Source organism: Equus przewalskii, chromosome 6 (genome assembly GCF_037783145.1).
Source record: "Equus przewalskii isolate Varuska chromosome 6, EquPr2, whole genome shotgun sequence".
NCBI classification, from domain to species: domain Eukaryota; kingdom Metazoa; phylum Chordata; class Mammalia; order Perissodactyla; family Equidae; genus Equus; species Equus przewalskii.
Genome location: NC_091836.1, coordinates 34041680 through 34052577, shown reverse-complemented (window position 1 = coordinate 34052577; position 10898 = coordinate 34041680).

Genomic DNA, 10898 nt, shown 5'->3' with positions numbered 1-10898 from the left:
CATTCAAGGAAACATTATCAGAGTAACCACTAAAAGAATAGAATGAGAGAATTGGTATTAGTTCCAAACCAATAAAGGGAGAAATAGAATAAGGAAACACATAAACACAAACCCAATCCATTTTTTTTAAAAAGAAACATAGAAAAGTGGGACAATAGAAAGCCAAAAATAAGACAGTAGAAGCAAGGCTAAATTATAGATTATAAATAAATTATAATGGCCTAAATTCATGAGTTAAAATACAATCTGTTGGATTATATTTTTAAAAATCCAGCTATATGCTATTTAAATGAAATACACCCAAAACAAAGATTTGGAAAAGTTAATAGTAAAGTAATGTAAAGATAAAACATGCAAATAGTAAGCAAAAGGAAGCTGGAGCAACTATTAACATAAGACAAATGGACTTTAGGACATAAGGCCTAATTAGTAGGATAGCTTTACATCCTGTTTGCCTGAGACGGTCCTGGCTTACTCCTGTTATCCCAGCATTATTATTACTAGTATGCCCTTGACTCCCAAAAAGAATCTCAATTACATCGATGGCCTCCTTTATTATTAGGAATAAGTAAGGTATCTTGAGTTTGAGTGCAAATAATTTATTTCAGGAAACACCAGTAGAGCAGTAAGGATGTGGATCAGGAAAGAGATCAAAGCCGATAAAGGATTTGTTATCAAACCAGTTAATACTGTGGGATTACATAGCTCAATCCTATGGGAAACCCTGGGAGACAGTGTTAAACAGACTTTAGGATAATCCCAAGTGAGAGACAAGGAAACTGAGTTATCGATCCACCAAATCCCCATCCATCGTTATTTAGGGCTCTCCTAGGGCCTTAACTCCAGTACATCCAGCTTGCCTGCATGTATCCAAATATGGTCCCCAAACAGAGTGGCAGGTATTCACAGAAAGCAGCCTTCAGTGTAGAGAGATGTGAATTCTGAGGAGTTATAAAGGGGGTCCCAATAATGTCTGCTACAGAGGGTAACCACATAATATTAAAAGATTCTTTTCACCAAAAAAGTTAAAGTTGAATTGTGTGTATCTGATTAATTAACTTCAAAATTCATGAGGTAAAAATTGACAGTGTTACAGAGAGAAATTATAAATCTATTTTTGCATAGAAGATGTCAACCCACCTCTCTCAATTACTAAATGATCAAAGAGACTTAAAAACATAGCTAAAATTTTAATAGTTTAACATACAAGCTTGTTTTTTGAAAATATATAAAAGTCTACACCAATTAAAGAATACATATTCTTCTGAGGAACATATGAAATAATTTCCAAAAATTGACCGTAAGCTCAAAAGTGCTTAAGCCTCAATAAGTAAGCCTCGATAAATTTTGAAGAATTAGTATCATACAGACTACATTCTCTGACCACAAATTGAATTGGAAGTCAATAGTGAAAAGTCATATAAAACTTCATTCATTCGTCTATTTAAAAACATATTTCTTAATAACTCATGCATCAAGGAAGAAATTATGATGAACATTTTAAAACTTAAATCTACACAGAACTATAAAACTCCTAGAAGATAACAGGAGAAAACATTGATGACCTTGGATATGGCAATGACTTTTAAGATACAACACCAAAGGCACAATCTATGAAAGATATAATTATAAGCTGGACTTCATTAAAATGAAAACTTCTGCTCTCTGAAGGAAAATGTCAAGAGAATAAGAAGATAAGCCACAGACTGGAAGAAAATATTTGCAAAAGACATAACTGATAAAGGACTATTATCCAAAATATACAAAGAGCTCTTAAAACTCAACAACAAGAAAACAAATAACCCAATTTAAAAATGGGCAAAACACCTGAACAGACACCTCACCAAAGAAGATATACAGATAGTAAGCATATGAAAAGATACTCCACATCATGTCATTAGGGAAATGTAAATTAAAACAACAATGAAATGCCACTATACACCTATTAGAATGGCCAAAATCCAAAACACTGACACCACTAAATGCTGATAAGGATGTGGAGCAACAAGAACTCTGATTCGTTGCTCATGGGAATGCAAAATAGTACAACCAATTTGGAAGACAGTATGGTGGTTTCTAACAAAACTAAACATGCTCTTACTATATCATCCAGCAATCACACTCCTTGGTATTTACTCCAAAAAGTTGAAAACTTGTGTCAACACAAAAACCTGCACACACGTTTACAGCAGCTCTACTCATAATTGGCAAAACTTGGAAGCAACCAGGATGTCCTTCACTAGATGAGTGGATAAATTAATTGTGGTACTAATCATCAGGGAAATGCAAATCAAAACCAGAATGAGATATCATCTCACTTCTGTTAGAATAGCTATCATCAAAAAGACAAGAGATAATAAGTGTTGTTGAGGGTGTGGAGAAAAGGGAACCCCAGTGCACTATGGTGGGAATGCAAATCAGTATAACCACTAAGGAAAACGTTATGGAGGCTCTTCAAAAAATTAAATATAGAACTACCATATGATTCAGCAATTCCATTTCTGGGTTTAGATCTAAAGGAATTGAAATCAGGATCTCATAGAGATATCTGCACTCCCATGTTCATTGCAGTGCTACTCACAATAGCCAAGATATGAGAACAACATAAGTTCCCATATTCATGCATCAAAAGATGAGTGGATAAAGAAGATGTGGTATATTTATATACAATGGAATATTATTCAGCCATGAGAAAGAAGAAAATTCTGTTTGTGACAACTTGGATGGACCTTAAGGGTCTAAGTGAAAAACATCAGACAGAGAAAGACAAATACTGTATGATACCACTTATATATGAAACCTTAAAAAGACAAACTCAGAGAAACAGAGAGTAGAGGCTAGTTACCAGGGGTTGAGAGGAAAGTGAGGAGATGTTGGTCAGAGGGTACAAACTTCCAGTTGTAAGATCAACAAGTTGGTTGTTGATCTAATGTACAGCATGGTGATTATAACTAATAACATGTATCATAAACTTGAATGTTACTAAGAGAGTAGATCTTAAATGTTCTCACCAATAAAAAGAAATGGTAACTATGTGATGGGATGGAAGAAGTACCTAATGCTATGATGGTAATCATTTTGAAATTCATAAATGTATCAAATCAACATGTTGTACACCTTAAACTTAACTTACACAATGTTATGTGTCAATTATATCTCAATAAAACTGGAAAAAAAATAATAAACTGTAGTACATCCAGACAATGGAATATTATTCAACACTAAAAAGAAAAGAGCAATCAAACCACGAAAAGACAGGGAAGAACCTTAAATACATATTACTAAGTGAAAGATCTCAATCTGAAAAGGCTAGGTACTGTATGATTTCAACTAGCTGACGCTCTGGAAAAGGCAAAACAATAGAGATTGTAAAAAGATCAGTGGTTTCCGGGGCTTGAGGGGAGGAGAGAGGTGAACAGGCAGAGCACAGAGGATTTTTAGGGCAGTGAAAATATTCTGTATGGTACTATAATGATGGACACATATTATTATACATTTGTCCAAACTCTTGGAATGTACAACATCACGAGTGAACCCTAGCGTAAACTATGGACTTTGGGTGATTATGATGTGTCAATGTAGCTTTAGCAGGTGTAACAAATGTACCACTCTGGTGAGGGATGTTGTTGATGGAGGAGGCTGTACATGCGTAGGAGAAGGGGTTATATGAGAAATCTCTGTACCTTCCTCTCGATTTTCCTATAAACCTAAAACAGTTCTAAAAAATAAGGGTTTTTTTGAAATCCAAAAATAATAAAATCCTATATATCAAAACCTGTAAGATGCAGCAAAAATGTGACTAAGAGGAAAGTTTATGGCCTTAAATGCTTACATTAAAAAGGAGAAAGGCTGAAAATTAAAGAGGAAAGCATCTGGGCTGGCCCTGTGGCCGAGTGGCTAAGTTTGCACACTCTGCTTCCACAGCTCAGTGTTTCACCCGTTTGGATTCTGGGCTCGGACCTAGCACCGCTCATCAAGCCATGCTGAGGCGGCGCCCCAGCAGCACTAGAAGGACCCACAACTAGAATATACAACTGTGTACTGGGGGGCTTTGGGGAGAAGAAGAAAAGAAATTAAAACAATAAAAAATTAAAAAAGATTGTCAACAGATGTTAGCTCAGAGTCAATCTTTAAAGAGAAGGGGGGAGGGATGGGGGAGGAAAAATAACCCCTCATCCAAAACAAAAGAGGAAAGCATCCGACTCAAATCGTTAGAAAAGGAATAACCAACCAAAGCCAAAGAAGATATGAATAATAGAGAGGACAGTAGAAGTTAGTGAAATAGAGAAATAAAAATATAGCACAGAGGATCAACTAAATCAAAAGTTAGTTCTCTGAAAAGATTATTTAGAAAGTAATCTCTGGTGAGATTGATCAAGGAAAAAGAGAAAAGACACATAAATGACATTATAAATAAAAGAGAAAATAAATACTGATCCAGTATAGATAGAAAAGAATAAGAGGACAAAACGAAAAAAATTAATTTGACAACTTAGGCAAAATGGAAAGAAATCCTAGAAAAATTTATCTTAACAAAACCAACTCAAAAAGAACTATAAAACCTGAATAGTCTTGTAACCTTTAAAGAAACTGAATTAGGAAAAGAAATTAAAATCTTCCCTACAAAGCAAATATCAGCTCAAATGCTTTTATAGGCGAGTTCTACCAAACATTCAAGGAACAGATAATTCCTATCTTAGACAAACTCTTCCAGAAAATAGATACAGAATGCATACTCTTGAACTTACCTTATGAGACCAGTGAAATCCTGATATCAAAATGAGACAGGGAAAGTATGAGGGAAAAAAATTACGGGTCAATCTCATGAACATAGATGCAAATATCTAAACAAAATATAAGCAAATGAATCCGGGAATGTGTAAAAGGGATACACACCATGACCAAACTGCATTTATGCCAGGAAAGCAAGAATAATTTAAAATTAGAAAATTCATAAATGTTATTCACCACATTAGCAGATTAAAGGAGACAAACTATCTCAAAAAAATGCCAAAAACAAACTGTAGAATTTGGTACATAATCATGGTCCAAAGCCCTCAGCAAAAAAGAAATAAAAGGAAACTTAAAACCTGGTAAGTAGTGTCTAAAAGACCATCAGCAGACTTCATTCTTAATGGTGAAACATTGTAAGTGTTCCTTTTAGAATGAAGAAGTAAACAAAGATACCTACAATCACTCCTTGTATTCAACATCATGCTGGTAAAGCAAGAAAAAGAAACAAAAGTGTATAAAGATGAGAAATAAAAAGCCAAAAATGCCATTATATTTAGATTATATGATTTTCTACATAGAAAAATCAAAAGAATCTAGAAACTATTAGACATAACATCAAGGTGTCTTAGTTCTTTATTGATCTGTAACAAACCACCCCAAAATTGAGTGACTTAAAAGAATAACCATTTTATTCTATCACAGCTCCCTGTCATGATTTGGGTTGGACTCAGCTAAGCAATTCACTTGCTAGTGCTGTGTGAGGTCACTTATGTGACTATATCATCTGGCACCTTGAACTAGAGCTGGGTCCTAAGATGGCCTCACTCACATGTCTGGTGATTGATACTGGCTCTTGACTAGAAGGTTTAGGAATCCTCAGCTAGAATAGTTCCTCTCTGCTCTATGTGGCTAAACTGAGCTTCTTCACATGGTCGTCTCAGAGTAGAAGCTGCAAGACCTCTTGAGTTCCGCATTTCACTTCCACTGTATTCTATTGATCAAAGAATCCACCTACTCAGACTTGCCTCAAGAGGTTGGGAAAAAGATTCCACTTCTTTCTGGGAGAGCCAACAAGCATTACAAAGGGATGAGCATACAGGACGGTAGGGATTATTGCAACTATCTTTGCAAATAATCTCAAGAGGAAGTTTAACAAGTTAGCTAAGAGTACATTTAACGAAATGTGTATAATATCTATAGAGAGCAAATTATAGCTCTTTATTGAAAGACATTTAAAAAGAGCAAATAAAGGAAGAGGTATACATATTCATGATAGGAAGACAATGTTATAAAATGTGAGTTTTTTCTATACATTCAATCAATTCCACAAGGTTTTCAAGGAACTTGACAAGCTGAAGGCCCAAGGATACCCAAGACACTTCTGAAAAAGAAGAGAGGAGGAATCACCCTACCAGTTATTAAAACTTATTATATAGCTCTTGTAATTGAGACAGTGTGGTGCTCATGCAGGAACAGACGAACAGGCCAATGGAAGCTACACATATATGAATATTTGATGTGTGACCAAGGAATCATTGCAGGTCACTGGATCTAAACAATAAGTAGTGATGGGATAATTGATTCCTATCTGAAAAAAAGCATATCCCTACCTCAAGCCATACCAAATAATCATTTAGTGAGAGATCCAAGACTTAAGTGTGAAATTTTTACACTTTTAGAAGAAAATGTAGGAGCATATCTTTTTGACTTTAGAGGAGATTTTCTTCAAAAATAGAAAGAAGGCACTAATTATAAAAATAAATATTAATAAATATATCTACCTTAAAATTAAGAACTTTTGTTACCTCATAAAGAAAGAGAAAATATAAGGCCAAACTTGTTTTTGCAACATCTCTAATCCACAGAGACTTATTATCCAGGATATATAAAATTCCTGAAAGTTATTGAGAAATAAACAGATAAGCAATAGAAATATGAGCAAAAGATAGAAATAGATACTTACCAGAAGAGAAAACACAAATGGTGAGTAAAGAAAAGATGCTCACCTTCATTATCTAATCAGGCAAATGCAAACTGACAACAATAAAATATTATTCTACATACTAGATTGTCAAAAATTAAGGAGTCCACCTACTGTTCTGAGGATGTGGCTCAAGGACATTGGTATAACCAACTGATTTGAAAAATAATTTGTCATTATCAACTAAAGTTGAATATTTGTATGCCCCAAGATGCAGAAATTCTACTTGTAGGTTTGTTTATTCCCTAGAGAAACTCTTAAACATTTATAGTTATAGTAGGAAACATGTAAAATAAAGATTCAGGGCAGCACGGTTCATAACAGAAGAAGAAAAGAGGAAGAAGAACCACTTGGTATATTACATAGCAAAGAAATTATCAAAGATACTCTTCTGCAAAGAATCATAGCGTTGTCCCTGATTCCCGACAGCACCCAATTTAGGGCAAAGCTCCACATCCTAGGACCCTCCTCATATCACCCAGTCAAAGCCCAAATTCTGCAATAGGTTCTTTCTAACACCCTGTTACTGAGACACTCCACAGTTCCCCATGATATGCACCCTCCCTAGCTGCAAGGAGTAATAAACCCAACGTGTTTAACAACAGGTGTGTTTTTGGTGGTTTTTGGCTGGAGGGCAGTGACAGGCTGAACACAAAGTATTGTAACTGATCTCCTCTTCTTGGACATGTTAGCAGACAGTTAAATGTTGATGATGCCAGCAGCCTTTGAAATCTCTAATTGGTCCAATCTCCAATGTTTGGTCTAGGCATGAGCCATAGTCATTGGTGTTGAGAAAGTCAAGAAACTGTGGATTTGAAAGCATTAGACATGATTTTCCCATGGACCCTGAAATTGCCCACAATGTTAATGGGCCCAGGAGCTAGGGAATGGAAGCTGTGCCAGTGCAGTGGCATCAGGGCAATTTTTCCATTCGGCTAAAAGGAGCTCATTACTGTCTCCTCTCTTGACTCAGTTTCTCTCCAGCTATTGATATCCTGGAACAGAGATAAGAATTTGAAGAACGGGATTAAATAGACTCAAGCAAAGAGGAAAAGAAAAATAAACCAAGAAGACAAAAAGGGCAGGATCTCAAGGCCAAAAAGAAGGCCTACAGGTGGTTGGGGCCGGCTGTGGCTATGTTGGTCAGGGAAGGAGTGCGCCATTCCCAGAACACTCAAGGGATAATTAACACATATCTAGTGTTTTCAAAGCACTTTCATTTCCACCATCCATAAAACTCATACAAACATTTTACAGACGAGGAAATTGGGGCTCAGAGAGGCTATGTGACTTGTTTGAGGTCTCTCTGCCAGTAAGAGGTGGAATCAGGATTTCAACCTAAGTGTAATTGACTTCCAAACCCATCTAAATTCACCCCACTAGTTTAACCAGCAGGAGTCCCTGTCTGCATCTTCAGAGAACTCAGAATAAGAAGCCAGAAAAGCCAGGAGCCAGAGGTCAAAAAAAATTTCCTCTGAAGAGTCCTTTAGAAGGGCGCTTGATCTCTCTCTTACCTCTTCCTTCTTACAAGCAACTAAAGAGTTACTCACAAAAACACAAACCTCTTAAACCAGGGAGTGAAAGATGCTATCTAAGCTGGTCACGGGGCCTGCACATCACCAGGGCCCCAAGCAGAGCTTCCTTGAAATAACTGAAGGCGGCTCCCCTTCGCTAACATCATCCCCATGACTCATGCAGTCGGCTCTTCCTTAGTGTGTGGAAATGAGACAATCAGGATGCTGATGGGCCAGCTTGCTGGAAATGAGTGCTACAGTCTCTGGGAGCCGTGCAGACATACTTCGCTGATGGGAAGTCCCCTTGGCCGTCACTCTGGATCCCTGAGTGCCCTGAATGCTTGGGCTGAGTGAGAAGAAAGAGCCTTAATGTCCTACAGGAACAGCTCAGAGTACTTGGCCCCTCCAATCCCCATCATTTCTTAGCACCTGGCTCTCTAGAGTCTGGGAATAGAGAGAGGCTGTGCTGCTGAAGGCCATCTCCCGAGATGAGGCACGTGACTGTGGGCATTGGCCACTTCTCTGGCTGCTGTAGCCTCTGGGGCTCTGCTCCTGCAGTACAACACTGGCACCTCTCCTCACTGTGTCACCTGTCCATTCTCACTCAGCTGAGGACAGGGCTAGTCATGAACCTGAATTCCTTTGAGACTTGCCCTCTTTTCCCCTGAGGGAAACTTATATCATTTTTTTGGATTATAGAGATGTTAGTAAAATCAAGTTGGCACTAAATCATTAGCAGAGAACTTGGTTAATTTCCCCAAGTCTAATGTATAAGCAGGAGAAACTAAAGAAGGATGCTGACAGCAACATTTTTGGGGAGCAGGCAGTCAGGGGGTCAGACAGGCCTAGGGGCTCTGTATCTGGGAAACCCCAAGTTGGCTGTATGTGCGGTAAATCCATCTGTCTCACCACATCCTTTCTTTTTTTTTTTTTTTTAAAGATTTTATTTTTTCCTTTTTCTCCCCAAAGCCCCCCAGTACATAGTTGTATATTCTTCGTTGTGGGTCCTTCTAGTTGTGGCATGTGGGACGCTGCCTCAGTGTGGTTTGATGAGCAGTGCCATGTCCGCGCCCAGGATTCGAACCAACGAAACACTGGGCCGCCTGCAGCGGAGCGCGCGAACTTAACCACTCGGCCACGGGGCCAGCCCCCTCACCACATCCTTTCTTGTCTAGCCCTTGGCTGACTTCAGTGTCCATATGAATACCCCCTTCATCACTCTGGCCCCACAGATCCTTGACCCCATAACTCTGCTCCCCTCTGCGTGGCACACATATGTTCATGCACATGCCTTGGAATTTGTCACTGCTCTTAGCTCCTCTGCTTCTGAATACCAAATTCTACTCTCTGACCCCAGTTCCTATCCTTCCAGCTCTGTCTCTCTGTTACTTTCACTCTGTCTATTCTTTACCCCTTGGAAACGCCCAGTTTTTAGAGACCACAGTGCTCTCTTGCTCTGATTGTCTTAATCCGTCTTGGTCTGCGTTTGAGGAGAAAGAGAAGAAGGAGTGAGGGAGGCTTTCCTCTTGCTAGGCTGTTAGGGCTGTGGCTGTGGCCATTGCTGGCACTGAGGCCAAGCTGGGAAGGGGGAGGAAGAGAGGGAGTCAGCTGAGTTAGGGGCCCCACAGAGGAGCCGGCCAGCAACAAATGGGAACAAAGGCTGGACACTCTTCCGCTGAGCCCCCAGAGCCTGGCCTTGGCCTTCCGGGAACAGCTCCAGGAAATGGCTGAGATTCCAGATTTGGAAGAAGAGACCTGTGAATGAGCTGGGCTCTGAGAGGGGAGAGCAGCCTCTCTCTAGGGAGGGGGTGGGGAGCAGTGCGGGGAGCGCTGACATTGCAGGCTCAGAAGCTACAAGCTCTGGCTGCTCCAGACCAGGTTCCAGGGCTGCAAAGGCTCTTAAAGGTCATTTACTCCAATCACCTTTCCAGGGCCTCAAAAATATTCCTGCCGAGGAGGCTTGAATAGTTTCAGTGATGGGACATGCATAAAAGTGAATAAATAACAATATTGGCTAACCTTTACTGATCACTTATAATGCATTAGGCACTGTGCTAAGTGGTTTTATGCTCTATCTCGTCTCATTCTTACTCCAGCCCCCAAGATAGGAACTATTATTATTATTCCCACGTTACAGATAAGACAACTAACTGCAGGGGTTAAGTAACTTACCCAAGGTCTCACAGAAGCTTATTTCATCTGTCTCTGAGCTGAATAGGAACACACTGTGGGCATCTCCCAGGTTGTCCCAGAGCCTCCAAATCCTTCCTATCTTCTGTTCTACTCACCCCTAGCCCCACCTAGCCTTCGGAAAATGGGCCAAGGAACGATAATACACTCCTGCCCCCCTCCACCTAGCTTCTTTGGCCCACTTTCCTCTCTCCTCAGCTTCTTAATGCCATGCCCTGAGATTCCACCTCTGGGGTTCCGCTCCACTCTAGCAAAGGGTAGCTTGGAAGCAAAGGGATAAGGATTGGCATTCCAGGTTTAAATAGAGGCTTAGGGTTAAAGGCTGTGGTGGAGTTATGGTTAGTGTAAGGGTTACCTTTAAGAAATCCCAGACTAGAACACAGGTAATCTTAGGGCTGAGGTTGGAGTCAGGGGTTATGGCTAAAAGGTCAAGGTCAGAGAGCTTCTCTGCTCTGGTCTCCTCCCAGTTCTCCAAGGCA